Raw genomic sequence first — 13,985 nt, forward strand, 5'->3', positions numbered from 1 at the left:
AAACATGAGGTTCTGCAGATATTCGAAATCATTAGCAACATGCATACCATTTTGGAGGAACTCAGCAGGTCAGGCAGCATCTATGGAGGGGAATAAGCAGTTAACATCTTGTACTGAGACATTTCATCAGGAATGGAAAGGAAGGGCGAAAAGGCCAGAATGAGTAGGTGGGGTGAGGGGAAAGGGTACTGGCGAGCAGATGATTGGTGAGATTAGGTGGCCGGGTGAGAGGGGATGAAGCAAGATACTGGGAGAAGATACATGTAAGAGGTAAAGGCTGAAGAAGGATGAATCTGAGAGGAGAGGACAGTGGACCATGGGAGAAAGGACAGGAGAAAGAGCAACGGATAGAGGGTTATGAGCATGTAAGAAGGAGGGGAATGAAGGGAGTCAGAATGGGGAATGGGAAAGGGTGAAAGTGGAGTGGGGAGAACTTACCCATCACTGGAGAAATCAATGTTCATACCATCGGGCTGGAGGCTACCCAGATGGAATATGAGGTGTTGCTAATCCAACCTACGAGTGGCCTCACTGTGAAAGTAGAGGAAGCCACAGACAGGCACGTCGGAATGGGAACAGTAAGACAAATTGCAGTACCCATGTAAAAACTAACAAGATAAAATTTGCAGATGCTGGAAATCCAACAACACATACAAAATGCTGGAGGAATTCAGCAGGCCAGGTACCATTGACTGAAAAGTGTACAGTTGCCGTTTTGGACCGAGACCCTGGCCTGCTGAGTTCCTCCAGCATTTTGTGTGTGTTACACACATAACAATGTAAGAAGTGGTTGTAGTAGGCCATTTGGCCCCTCATATCTGCTCTATCATTCTATAAGGTCATGGCTGAACCTATGGCTTAAATATTCTACCAAAACCCTCTTGGGTGCATATTTCAAAACTATCACCACCCTGCCTGAGAGAGGAAAAGAATTCTTTTTGCCTTTGCCAAGAATCAACTTTCCTTTATTGTGACCCGTGGTTTTGGACACCCCAGAGAAAAAAAAAATCTGCATTTATAGAAACACAGAAAAACTACAGCACAATACAGGCCCTTCGGCCCACAGAGCTGTGCCAAACATGTCCTTACCTTAGAAATTACCTAGGGTTACCCACAGCCCTCTGTTTATCATGTGAGTTCTATAATACTATGAGTTTCTTTAGATACATAAAGTATAAAAGAGAGGGGAGAGCAGATACTGGAATACAGGAAAACAATGCTGGGGAGGGAGTAATTGGGGACAATGAAATGGTGGACAAACTGAATAAATATTTTGAGTCAGTCTTCTCTGTGGAAGACACTAGCAGATTCATGTAAGTTCCAGGTGGTGGGGTGATGAAGTGTATTAAGTTACCAGAACTACAGAAGATTCTCAGGAAACTTTAAGGTCTAGAGGTAGACAAGTCATCTGCTCAGATGGTTCTGAAAGTGGTGGCTGAAGAGATTAGTAATAACCTTGCAAGAACTAAGTGTTTCATTGGAGTAAGGGGAAATAAAGCATTAATTGGAGTAAGGGGTAATATGAGGCTATCAGGCAGGGACTTGGAAGAATAAATTGGAAATAGATGTTCTCGGGGAAATGTATGGAAGAAATGTGGCAAATGTTCAGGGGATATTTGCGAGGAGTTCTGCATAGGAATGTTCCAATGAGACAGGGAAAGGATGGTAACCATGGTGTACAAAGGCTGTTGTAAATCTAGTCAAGAAGAAAAGAAGAGCTTATGAAAGGTTCAAAAAACTAGGTAATGATAGAGATCTAGAAGATTATAAGGCTAGCAGGAAGGAGCTTAAAAATTATGAAATTAGGAGAGCCAGAAGGGGCCATGGTAAGGCCTTGGTGGACAGGATTAAGGAAAACCCCAAGACATTCTACAAGTATGTGAAGAGCAAGAGGATAAGACATGAGAGAATAGGACCAATAAAGTATGACAGTGGAAAAGTGTGTAAGGAACCGGAAGAGATAACAGAGGTACTTAATGAATACTTTGCTTCAGTATTCACTATGGAAAAGGATCTTTGCAATTGTAGGGATGACTTACAGCAGACTGAAATGCTTGAACATGTAGATATTAAGGAAGAGGATGTGCTGGAACTTTTGGAAAGCATCAGGTTGGATAAGTCTCCAGGACCGGATGAGATATACCCCAGGCAGCTCTGAGAGGCAAGGGAGGAGATTGCTGAGACTCTAGCTATTATCTTTGCATCATCAATGAGGACGGGAGAGGTTCTGGAGGATTAGAGGGTTACAGATGTTTTTCCCTTTTTCAAGAAAGAGATTAGGGATAGCTCAGGAAATTATAGACCAATAAGTCTTACTTCAGTGGTCAGTGAGTTGAAGGAGAAGATCTTGAGAGGCAGGATTTATGAACATTTGGTGAGGTATAATATGATTAGGAATAGTCAGCATGGCTTTGTCAAAAGCAGGTCATGCCTTATGAGCATGACTGAATTTTTTGAGGATGTGACAAAACACATTCATGAAGGTAGGGCAGTAGATGTAGTGTATATGGATTTCAGCAAGGCATTTGATAAGATACCCCATGCAAGGCTTATTGAGAAAGTAGGGATGCATGGGATCCAAGGGGACATTGCTTTGTGGATCCAGAACTAGCTTGCTCACAGAAGGCAAAGAGTGGTTGTAGATGGGTCATATTCTGCATGGAGGTCAGTGACTAGTTGTGTGCTTCAGGGTTCTGTTCTGGGACCCCTACTCTTCATGATTTTTATAAATGTCCTGGATGAGGAAGTGGAAGGATGGGTTAGTAAATTTGCTGATTACACAAAGGCTGTGGGTGTTGTGGATAGTGTGGAGGGCTGTCAGAGATTGCAGCAGGACATTGATAGGATGCAAAAATGGGCTGAGAAGTGGCAGATGGAGTTCAACCCAGATAAGTGTGAGGCAGTTCATTTTGGTAGGTCAAATAAGAAGGCAGAATATAGTATTAATTGTAAGACTCTTGGCAGTGTGGGGAATCAGAGGGATCTTGGGGTCTGAATCCAAAGGACACTCAAAGCAGCTGCACAGGTTGACTGTGGTTAAGAAGGCATACAGTGCATTGGCCTTTATCAATCGTGGGATTGAGTTTAAGAGCTAAAAGGTAATGTTGCAGCTATATAGGACCTTGGTCAGACCCCACTTGGAGTACTATGCTCAGTTCTGGTCACCTCACTACAGGAAGGACATGGAAAATATACAAAGGGTGCAGAGGGGATTTACAAGGATTTTCTGGATTGGGGAGCATGCCTTGGGAGAATAGGTTGAGTGAACTCGGTCTTTCTCCTTGGGGCGATGGAGGATGAGTGGTGACCTTATAGAGGTATATAAATTTATGAGAGGCATTGATCATGTAGATAGTCAGAGGCTTCTTCCCAAGGCTGAGATGGTTAACATGAGAGGGCACAGTTTTAAGGTGCTTGGAAGTAGATGCAGAGGAGATGTCAGGGGTAAGTTTTTTTACATAGAGGGTGGTGAGTGGAATAGGCTGCCTTCGACAGTGGTGGGGATGGATACGATAGCATCTTTTAAGAGGCTCCTGAATAGATACATGGGGCTTAGAAAAATACAGGGTTATATGTAACCCTCCGTAATTTCTAAAGTAATTACATGTTCGGCACAGCATTAAGGACCAAAGGGCCTGTGTTGTGCTGTAGGTTTTCTATGTTTACTTATTTGTTTGTTTATTTATTTATTTTGAGCGAAAGCTAATGTGAGTCAGACTAGAATGTAATTCCATGAAATTTGGGGATGTAGAGTGAATATTGTGTTGTGAGGAGAGGTGGCTATGACTGACAGGTGTCTGCAGGACAAAGTACAGGACTGGACATTACCCATCAGTGTGGAAAAAAATTAATTTTTGGTTGTCCTGATTTCGCCACCCTTCCTGTGAAAAACCGTTCTGACTTCTCCCCGCATGCCCCCCCATATCTGTCTTGGCTCCACTGGAAGTCCAGGTCTCCCCTATACTGGACACTGCCGACAAGTTAAATTATTTTATCAAAATGTACTTTATTCACAATAAAATATTCACAAGGGTACTCTAAACCAGAGGTGTCGAACTCAATTGCACATGGGGCCAAAACTCAAAGCACACTTTAGGTCGCGGGCCAAACAGGATAAACATTTATTGAACACACTAAAACTAAACATTTTTTTAACATAAATATGAATAAAAACAGACAGGAATATTATTCCAGAAAAAATAAACTAAAACTTTAAATAACTTAAATATTTTGCTCTCCATAAAAATATCTCCTGTCAGTATTATACAAGTTAGAAATATGAGCATGCTGCAAAAAAACCCTGAAAATATAAATAAAATTTGTGCTTTTCAGCAAAAGTTAAAACAACAACAAATCAAAACACTCAGTTTTCTTTGCTCTTATGCCGTTTTGTCAGAGCTGGATGCTTGGCATCATTTCTTGGCAATAGGATCGTTTAGGTTTGGTGTAAGGTTCTGTGTTGTGGAGATTCTCAGGATGGACTGCAGGTGTTCATCAGTGAGACGACTCCTGTGTGATGTTTTGTTAATCTTCAACACTGAGAAAAGCTTCTCACACAGAATAGCGTTGTTTACAACAACAGACGCTTGACGCGGGAATGTTCCCGGGTAGCCTATCGGCAGCTGTTGCGCTGCATTATGGGATCTGTAGTTTGTATGTTATCAGCGCTTCATATCGCCGGGCCATTAATAATTAAAATAATAGATCTATCTAAAATGATCTCGCGGGCCGGATATGGCCCGCGGGTCTTGAGTTTGACACCTATGCTCTAAACCGTTCCATATCTTTATTTATGTGCATGAGGACTCCTCGGTCCCTCTGCACCTCTGATGTTTGAACCTTCTCCCATTCAGAAACTATTGCTCCTTTTAATAAAATGCATCACCATACATTTCCCAACATCTGCCACATTTTTTGCCCATTCATCCAATTTGTTGAAGTCTTGCTGCAATCGCATTGTTTCCTTAGATACCTACCCCTGCACCTATCTTCATATCATCGTCTGCAAACTTTGCCACAAATCTATCAACTGCATTATGCAAACCATTGACAAACAATGTGAAAAGCGGCGGTTCCCAATTCTGACCCCTGAGAAACACTATAGGTCTTAAAAGACCCTATTGGCGGACACAATAGGCTCCTGGATAGGTACATGGAGCTTAGAAAAACAGAGGGAGATTGGTATTCCTAGGTAATTTCCAGAGTAAGTATATGTTCGGCACTGCATATATGTTTCTATATTTTAACACCACTAGTCACTGGCAGCCAACAAGAAAAGTCCCCTTTTACTCCACTCGCTGCCTCCTGCCTGTCAGCCATTCCTCTGTCTATGCCAGAATCTTTCCTGTAACGCCACAGGATTTTATCTAAAGCAGCCTCATGTGTGGCAGCTTATCAAAAGATTTGTGAAAGTCCAAGTAAGTGACATCCGCTGCCTCTCCTTTGTCCACCTGCTTGTTACTTCCTCAAAGAACTCAAATAGATTTGTTAGGCAAGAATTTCCTTCACAGAAGCCTTCTACATAATTATCATTAATCTTTAAATACCCCAAAGCCTCATCTTTAAAAATGGCCTTCAACACTTTTCCAACCACTGAGTTTAGGCTAACTGGCCTGTAATTTCCTTGCTTTTGCCTTCCTCCCTTCTGAAAGAGTGAAGTGACATTTGCAATCTTCCAGTCATCTAGGACCATGCCAGAATCAAGTGATTCTTGAAAGATCATGACCAATACATCTGTTATCTCTTCCAAGCCTCCCTCTGGACTCTGGGATGTAGTCCATCTGGTCCAGGTGTCTCATCAACCTTAGGACCATTGAATTTGCCCAGCACTTTTACCTTTATAATAGCAATGGCACTCACTCTTGCTCCCTGACACTCATGGACCACTGGCACACTCCTAGTGTCTTCCACAGCGAAGACAGATGCAAAGTACCCATTAAGTTCATCTGTCATTTCTTTGTCCTCCTTTACTACCTCACCAGCATCATTTTCCAGTGGTTCAATATCAACTCTCACCTCCCTTTTACTCTTTATATAACTGAAAAAAATCAACTTTTAGTACCCTGCTTTATATTACTCATTAGTCTGCCCTCATATTTCATCTTTTCCCCTTCTTACCGCTTTTTTAATTGCCTTTTGTTGGATTTTAAAAGCTTCCCAATCATCCAACTTTTGCTACCTTGTACACCCTTTCCTTGGCATTTCTGCAGTCCTTAACTTCCCCTGTCAGCCACGGCTGCCTATCCCTGCCATTTGAGAATTTCTTCCTCTGTGGGACATATCTATCCCATGCCTTGTCAACCATTCCCAGAAACTTCAGGCACCTCTGCTCTGCTGTCATCCCCGCCAGTATCCTCGGCCAATCCACCTGGGCCATCTCCTCTCTCATGCCTCAGTAATTCTCTGTATTTTATTGTGATACTAATACATGTGAGATATGGTTCTCCCCGTCAAATTGCAGTACGAATTCAATTATATTATGATCACTGCCTCCTGAGTTTCCTTTTACATGCAGCTGACTAATAACATCTGGGTTATTACACAGCACCCAGTCGAAGATAGCCTTTCCCCAGTAGGCTCGAGCATAAACTGCTCCAAAAAGCCGTCTCATTGGCATTCAACAAATTCCCTTTCTTGTGATCCAACACCAACCTCATTTTCCCAATCCCCTTGCATTTTGAAGTCCCCCATTACAATTGTGTCATTACCCTTATTACATTCCTTTTCCAGCTCCCTTTGCAATCTCAACCCCACATCTTGGCTACTATTTGGAGACCTATCTATGATTCACATAAAGTTTCTTTACCCTTGCAGTTCCTTAACCCGGCCCACTAAAACTGAACATTCTCTGACCCTCTATCACCACTTTCTAATGATGTACCAACAGAGCTACACCACTGCCTTTGCCTTCCTGCCTGCTGCTTCCATACAAAGTATATGCTTTGATGTTAAGCTCCCAACTATGGCCCTCTTCCAGCCACGACTCAGTGATGCCCATAACATCATACCGACCATCTAATTGTGCCATGTGTTCGTCCACCTTATTCCAAAGGCTATGTGCATTTAAATGCAGCATTTCAATGTCCTCTAATCTTCGTGCTTTTGAATTTTGCCTCTGCGGTACAACTTACCTCTTTGCTCTGCATTTGTACCCTCTCATTGGCTTGTCCTTCCTTATATCCATCATCTACTAGTAAATCTTCCGGCTCATCCTCTGCTCTAACATACTAGTTCCCATTCCCCTGCCGTATTAGATTAAATCACTCCCAAAAGCTGTAATAAGTCAGCTTGCAAGAATATTGGTTCCCCTCGGATTCAAGTGCAACCCGTCCCTCTTGCACAAGTCCCAGGCATTTATTTGCCACCTCATTCTACTCCTATCCTCACTGTCTCATGGCACAGTCAGAAATCACGAGATTACTACCTTTGAGGTCCTGCTTCTCAGTGGAAAGCAGCCAGTGAGTGAGTGGATCAGTGAAGGACTGGAGCTCTGAGGCTTTGACTTGAGAGATTCTGGAAGTTTTGACAGTGGGACTGTGCAATCCAAATTTGAATAGCTCAGCAGAGTCACATCTGCCAGAAGTGCTTGCGGCTGGGCGATCTGGAAGGCCGTGTGAGGAATCTGGAACAGCAGCTGGATGACCTTCGACTCATAAGGGAGAATGAGGCAGTCATAGATGAGAGCTACAGGGAGGTAGTCACACCTAGGCTGCTGGAAGCAGGTCAATGGGTGACAGTCAAGAGGGGCAAAAGCGAAGGTGAGTAGACAGGTAGTGCAGGCAGAGCATCCCTGTAGCAATTCCCCTGAATAATAAGTTTACCATCCTGGATACAGTTGGCGGGGATGACCTACCAGGTGTGAGCCACAGTGGCAGGGCCTCTGGCACTGAGTCTGGCCCTGTGGTGCAGAAGGGTGGGACGGAGAAGAGAAGAGCTGTCGTCATTGGGGAGTCTATAGTCAGGGGAGCAGACAGGAGATTTTGTGGACGTGAGAAGGACACCTGCAAGGCTTGTTGCCTTCTGGGTGCCAGAGTCTGGGATGTCTCTGACCGGGTGCACGACATCCTGGTACGAGAGAGAAAGCAACCAGAAGTCGTGATACATGTTGGGACCAATGACATAGGCAGGAAGAGGGATGAGGTCCTGAAGTGTGAGTTTCGGGAACTAGGCAGAAGGCTGAAGAACAGGACCTCAAGGGTGGCGTTCTCAGGATTGCTGCCAGTGCTACGTGATAGTGATGGTAAGAATTGGAGGAGATAGCAGTTGAATGCGTGGCTGAGGAGTTGGTGCAGGGGGCAGGGTTTTAGACTTTTGGATCATTGGGATCTCTTCTGGGGAAGGTGGGACCTGTACAGATTGGATGGGTTGCACCTGAACTCGAGGGGGAGCAATATCCTTGCTGGTAGGTTTGCGAGCATGGTTCGGGAGGGTGTAAACTAATTTGCAAGGGGGATGGGACCCGGAGTGATAGGGCAGTGGAAGAAGTGCATGGAGTAAAGCCAGATCTAACTTATAGAAAGGCTTTGAGGAAAGAGCAGCAGAATAAAGGGTGTAAAGGTAGTAAGGTAGAAGGGCTAAAGTGTGTGTACTTCAATGCAAGAAGCATCAGGAACAAAGGTGATGAACTGAGAGCTTGGATACATACGTGGAATTATGATGTAGTGGCCATTACAGAGACTTGGCTGGCACCAGGGCGGGAATGGATTCTCAATATTCCTGGATTTCAGTGTTTTAAAAGGGATAGAGAGGGGAGGAAAGGGGAGGAGGGTGGCATTACTGGTCAGGGATACTATTACAGCTACAGAAAGGGTGGGTAATGTAGCAGGATCCTCTTTTGAGTCAGTATGGGTGGAAGTCAGGAACAGGAAGGGAGCAGTTACTCTATTGGGAGTATTCTATAGGACTCCTGGTAGCAGCAGAGATACCGAGGAGCAGATGGGGAGGCAGATTTTGGAAAGGTGCAAAAATAATAGGGTTGTTATCATGGGTGACTTTAACTTCCCTAATATTGATTGGCACATGATTAGTTCCAATGGTTAGATGGGGCAGAGTTTGCTAAGTGTGTCCAGGATGGATTCCTGTCACAGTATGTTGACAGGCCGACTAGGGGGAATGCCATACTAGATCGAGTATTAGGTAACGAACCGGGTCAGGTCACAGATCTGTCAGTGGGTGAGCATCTGGGGGACAGTGACCACCACTCCCTGGCCTTTAGCATTATCATGGAAAAGGATAGAATCAGAGAGGACAGGAAAATTTTTAATTGGGGAAGGGCAAATGATGAGGCTATAAGGCTAGAACTTGCGGGTGTGAACTGGGATGATGTTTTTGCAGGGAAATGTACTATGGACGATGTTTAAGGATCTCTTGCAGGATGTTAGGGATAAATTTGTCCCGCTGAGGAAGATAAAGAATGGCAGGGTGAAGGAACCATGGGTGACAAGTGAGGTGGAAAATTGAATCAGGTGGAAGAAGGCAGCATACATGAGGTTTAGGGAGCAAGGATCAGATGGGTCTATTGAGGAATATAGGGTAGCAAGAAAGGAGCTTAAGAAAGGGCTGGGGAGAGCAAGAAGGGGTCATGAAAAGGCCTTGGTGAGTAGGGTAAAGGAAACCCCCAAGGCATTCTCCAGTTATGTGAAGAACAAAAGGATGACAGGAGTGAAGATAGGACCGAATAGAGATAAAGGTGGGAAGATGTGCCTGGAGGCTGTGGAAGTGAGCGATGTCCTCAATGAATACTTCTCTTTGGTATTCACCAATGAGAGGGAACTTGATGACAGTGAGGACAATATGAGTGAGGTTGATGTTCTGGAGCACGTTGATATTAAGGAAGAGTTGGTGTTGAAGTTGTTAAAATACATTAGGACGAATAAGTCCCCGGGGCCTGACGGAATATTCACCAGGCTGCTCCACAAGGTGAAGGAAGAGATTGCTGAGCCTATGGCTAGGACCTTTACGTCCTCGTTGTCCACAGTAATGATTCCAGAAGATTGGAGGAAGGCAAATGTTGTCCCCTTGTTCAAAAAAGGTAGTAGTGATAGTCCGGGTAATTATAGACCAGTGAGCATTGCATCTGTGGTGGGAAAGCTGTTGGAAAAGATTCTTAGAGATAGGATCTATGAGCATTTAGAGAATCCTGGTCTGATCAGGGATAGTTGGCATGGCTTTGTGAAGGGCAGATGGTGTCTAACAAGCCTGATAGAGTTCTTTGAGGAGGTGACCAGGCATACAGATTATGTTAGTGTAGTGGATGTGATCTACATGGATTTTAGTAAGGCATTTGACAAGGTTCCACACAATAGGCTTATTCAGAAAGTCAAAAGGCATGGGATCCAGGGAAGTTTGGCCAGGTGGATTCAGAACTGGCTTGCCTGCAGAAAGCATAGGGTTGTGGTGGAGGGAGTACATTCAGATTGGAGGGTTGTGACTAGTGGTGTCCCACAAGGATCGGTTCTGGGACCTCTGCTTTTGTGATTTTTATTAACGACTTGGATGTGGGAGTAGAAGGGTGGGTTGGCAAGTTTGCAGACGACACAGAGGTTGGTGGTGTTGTGGATAGTGTTGAGGATTGTCGAAGATTGCAGAGAGACATTGATAGGATGCAGAAGTGGGCTGAGAAGTGGCAGATGGAGTTCAACCCGGAGAAGTGTGAGGTGGTACACTTTGGAAGAACAAACTGCAAGGCAGAGTACAAAGTAAATGGCAAGATGCTTGGTAGTGTGGAGGAGCAGAGGGATCTGGGGGTACATGTCCACAGATCCCGAAAGTTGCCCCACAGGAAGATAGGGTAGTTAAGAAAGCTTATGGGGTGTTAGCTTTCATAAGTCAAAGGATAGAGTTTAGGAGTCGCGATGTAATGATGCAGCTCTATAAAACTCTGGTTAGGCCACACTTGGAGTACTGTGTCCAGTCCTGGTCACCTCTCTATAGGAAGAATGTGGAAGCATTGGAAAGGGTACAGGGGAGATTTACCAGGATGCTAACATGAGGAAATATGCAGATGCTGGAAATTCAAACAACACACACAAAATACTGGTGGAACACAGCAGGCCAGGCAGCATCTATAAGGAGAAGCACTGTCGACGTTTCGGGCCGAGACCCTTCATCAGGACTAACTGAAAGGAAAGATAGTAAGCCTCCAGGTCCAACGTATAATTCTCCGTAACTTCTGCCACCTCCAACGGGATCCTACTACCAAGCACATCTTTCCCTCCCTCCCTCTTTCTGCTTTCCGCAGGGATCGCTCCCTACGCGACTCCCTTGTCCACTCGTCCCCCTCCATCCCTTCCCACCGATCTCCCTCCTGGCACTTATCCTTGTAAGCTGAACAAGTGCTACACCTGCCCTTACACTTCCTCCCTCACCACCATTCAGGGCCCCAGACAGTCCTTCCAGGTGAGGCGACACTTCACCTATGAGTCGGCTGGTGTGGTATACTGCGTCTAGTGCTCCCGGTGTGGCCTTTTATATATTGGTGAGACCCGACGCAGACTGGGAGACCATTTCGCTGAACACCTACGCTCGGTCCGCCAGAGAAAGCAGGATCTCCCAGTGGCCACACAGTTTAATTCCACGTCCCATTCCCGTTCTGATATGTCTATCCATGGCCTCTACTGTCAAAATGAATCCAAACTCAGGTTAGAGGAACAACACCTTATATACCGGCTGGGTAACCTCCAACCTGATGGCATGAACATTGACTTCTCTAACTTCTGTTAATGCCCCTCCTCCTCTTCTTACCCCATCCCTGACATATTTAGTTGTTTGCCTGTTCTCCATCTCCCTCTGGTGTCCCCCCCCCCCCCCCCACATCTTCTTCCTCCCGAGGCCTCCCGTCCCATGATCCTTTCCTTTCTCCAGCTCTGTATCACTTTCGCCAATCACCTTTCCAGCTCTTAGCTTCACCCCACCCCCTTCGGTCTTCTCCTATCATTTCACATTTCCCCCTCCCTCCACTACTTACAAATCTCTCAGTATCTTTCCTTTCAGTTAGTCCTGATGAAGGGTCTCGGCCCGAAACATCGACAGTGCTTCTCCTCATAGATGCTGCCTGGCCTGCTGTGTTCCACCAGCATTTTGTGTGTGTTGTTTACCAGGATGCTGACTGGTTTAGAGGGTATGCATTATGATCAGAGATTAAGGGAGCTAGGGTTTTACGCTCTGGAGAGAAGGAGGATGAGAGGAGACATGATAGAGGTATACAAGTTATTAAGCAGAATAGATAGAGTGTACAGCCAGTGCCTCTTCCCCAGGGCACCACTGCTCAGTACAAGAGGACATGGGTTTAAAGTAAGGGGAGGGAAGTTCAAGGGGGATATTAGAGGAAGGTTTTTTTACTCAGAGAGTGGTTGGTGCATGGAATGCACTGCCTGAGTCAGTGGTGGAGGCAGATACACTAGTGAAGTTTAAGAGACTACTAGACAGGTATAAGGAGGAATTTAAGGTGGATTATATGGGAGGCAGGGTTTAAGGGTTGGCACAACATTGTGGGCCGAAGGGCCTATACAGTGCTTTACTATATGTTCCTTCTGAACTTCCTGTATTCTTTTTTCAGGATCTCCTTCCTTTTTCTACTTATGTCATTCGTACCAATATGTACCACAACTTCTGGCAGCTCCACCTCCCTTTTCAGGATATTGTGGATGCGTCAGAAACGTGGCAGACTCTGGCACCTGGCAGGCAACCTACGATCCGAGTGTCCTTTTTGCATCCACAGAATCACCGATCTGTCTCCCTGACTATCGAGTCCGCTATTATTGCTGCCATTCTCTTTGGTTCCCTATCCTTCTGAGCCACAGGGCCAGAATTTGTGCCAGAGGCACGGTCACTGTTGCTTCCCCCAGGTAGGTTCCACCCCCCCAAACAGTACTCAAAATGGAGTTCTTATTGTTGAGGGGTACGGCCCTAGGGGTGCTTCCCTTCCCTCTCCTGACAGTCACCCAGTTATCTGTCTCCTGTAACCTTGGGGTACTACCTCCCTGTAGCTTCTGTTTATCACTGCTTCACTTTCCCTAACAAGCTGAAGGTCACCGAGCTGCAGCTCTCTAACACGGTCTCTGAAGAGCTCCATCTCGATGCCCCTGCTATTGCATTGTACTGCTACCGCAAAGTTTACAAATTTCTCTACGTACGCTGGCGATAATCTCATTCAGATTCTGTAACAGGATCAATGAAGAATAAACCAGAGTGCAGAAGGTAACAAACTGTGCAACTGCAGATACAAATAAATAGAATAAATAAATGAATCTCAGGCTTGCATGTACTCTGACAATAAATTTGACTTCGAGAACATGAGATAAAAAGTCCTTGAAAGCGAGATCACTGGTTGTGGGTTCATTTCAATTATGGGGCAAGTGAGGTTGAGTGTGGCTATTCCCTTTTAGTCAAGACCCTGAAGGTTGAGGGGTGGTAACTACTCTTGAACCTGGTGGTGCGAGTCCTGAGGCTCTTCTACCTTCTACCTGATGGCAGCAGCACGATAGGGTCTTAATACAGAGAGTATTGAGAAAAGGAGTTAGGGTGTCATGTTGAAGTTGTATAAGACGTTGGTAGGGCAAAATTATTGTGTGTAGTTCTGGTCGTGGATATCAATAAGACTGAATGAGTACAGAGAAACTTTTACAGAGATGTTGCCAGGACTCAAGGCCATGAGTTAGAGATAGAGTGAATAGGTTAGGACTTATTTTCATGGAACAGATGAGAATGATTGGAGATTTGATAGGGGCATACAAAATCGTGAGGTACACGGAGGGTAAATGCAAGCTGGCTTTTTCCACTGAGGTGTAGTGAGGCTAGAATTAGATGTCATCTGCTAAGGGTGAAGGGTGAAATATTTAAGTGGAAACTACTTCTTCACTCAGAGAGTGGCGCGAGTGTGGAATGAGCTACCAGAGAAGTGGTGGATGCAGGTTGGATTGTAATATTTTTACAATTTGGACACATAAATGGATGGGAGGGGTATAGAGGGTTTTGCTCCATGTGCA

General features: G+C 45.0%; 1 protein-coding gene across 1 annotated transcript in view; it reads right to left on the reverse strand.

Annotated features, from left to right (window-relative positions):
- The window catches only part of LOC140720513 (butyrophilin subfamily 1 member A1-like), a 52,661-nt gene that overhangs the window by 34,150 nt on the left and 4,526 nt on the right, over positions 1-13,985 (reverse strand). The gene's annotated exons all lie outside the window — the stretch shown is intronic.

Source organism: Hemitrygon akajei, chromosome 2 (genome assembly GCF_048418815.1).
Source record: "Hemitrygon akajei chromosome 2, sHemAka1.3, whole genome shotgun sequence".
NCBI classification, from domain to species: domain Eukaryota; kingdom Metazoa; phylum Chordata; class Chondrichthyes; order Myliobatiformes; family Dasyatidae; genus Hemitrygon; species Hemitrygon akajei.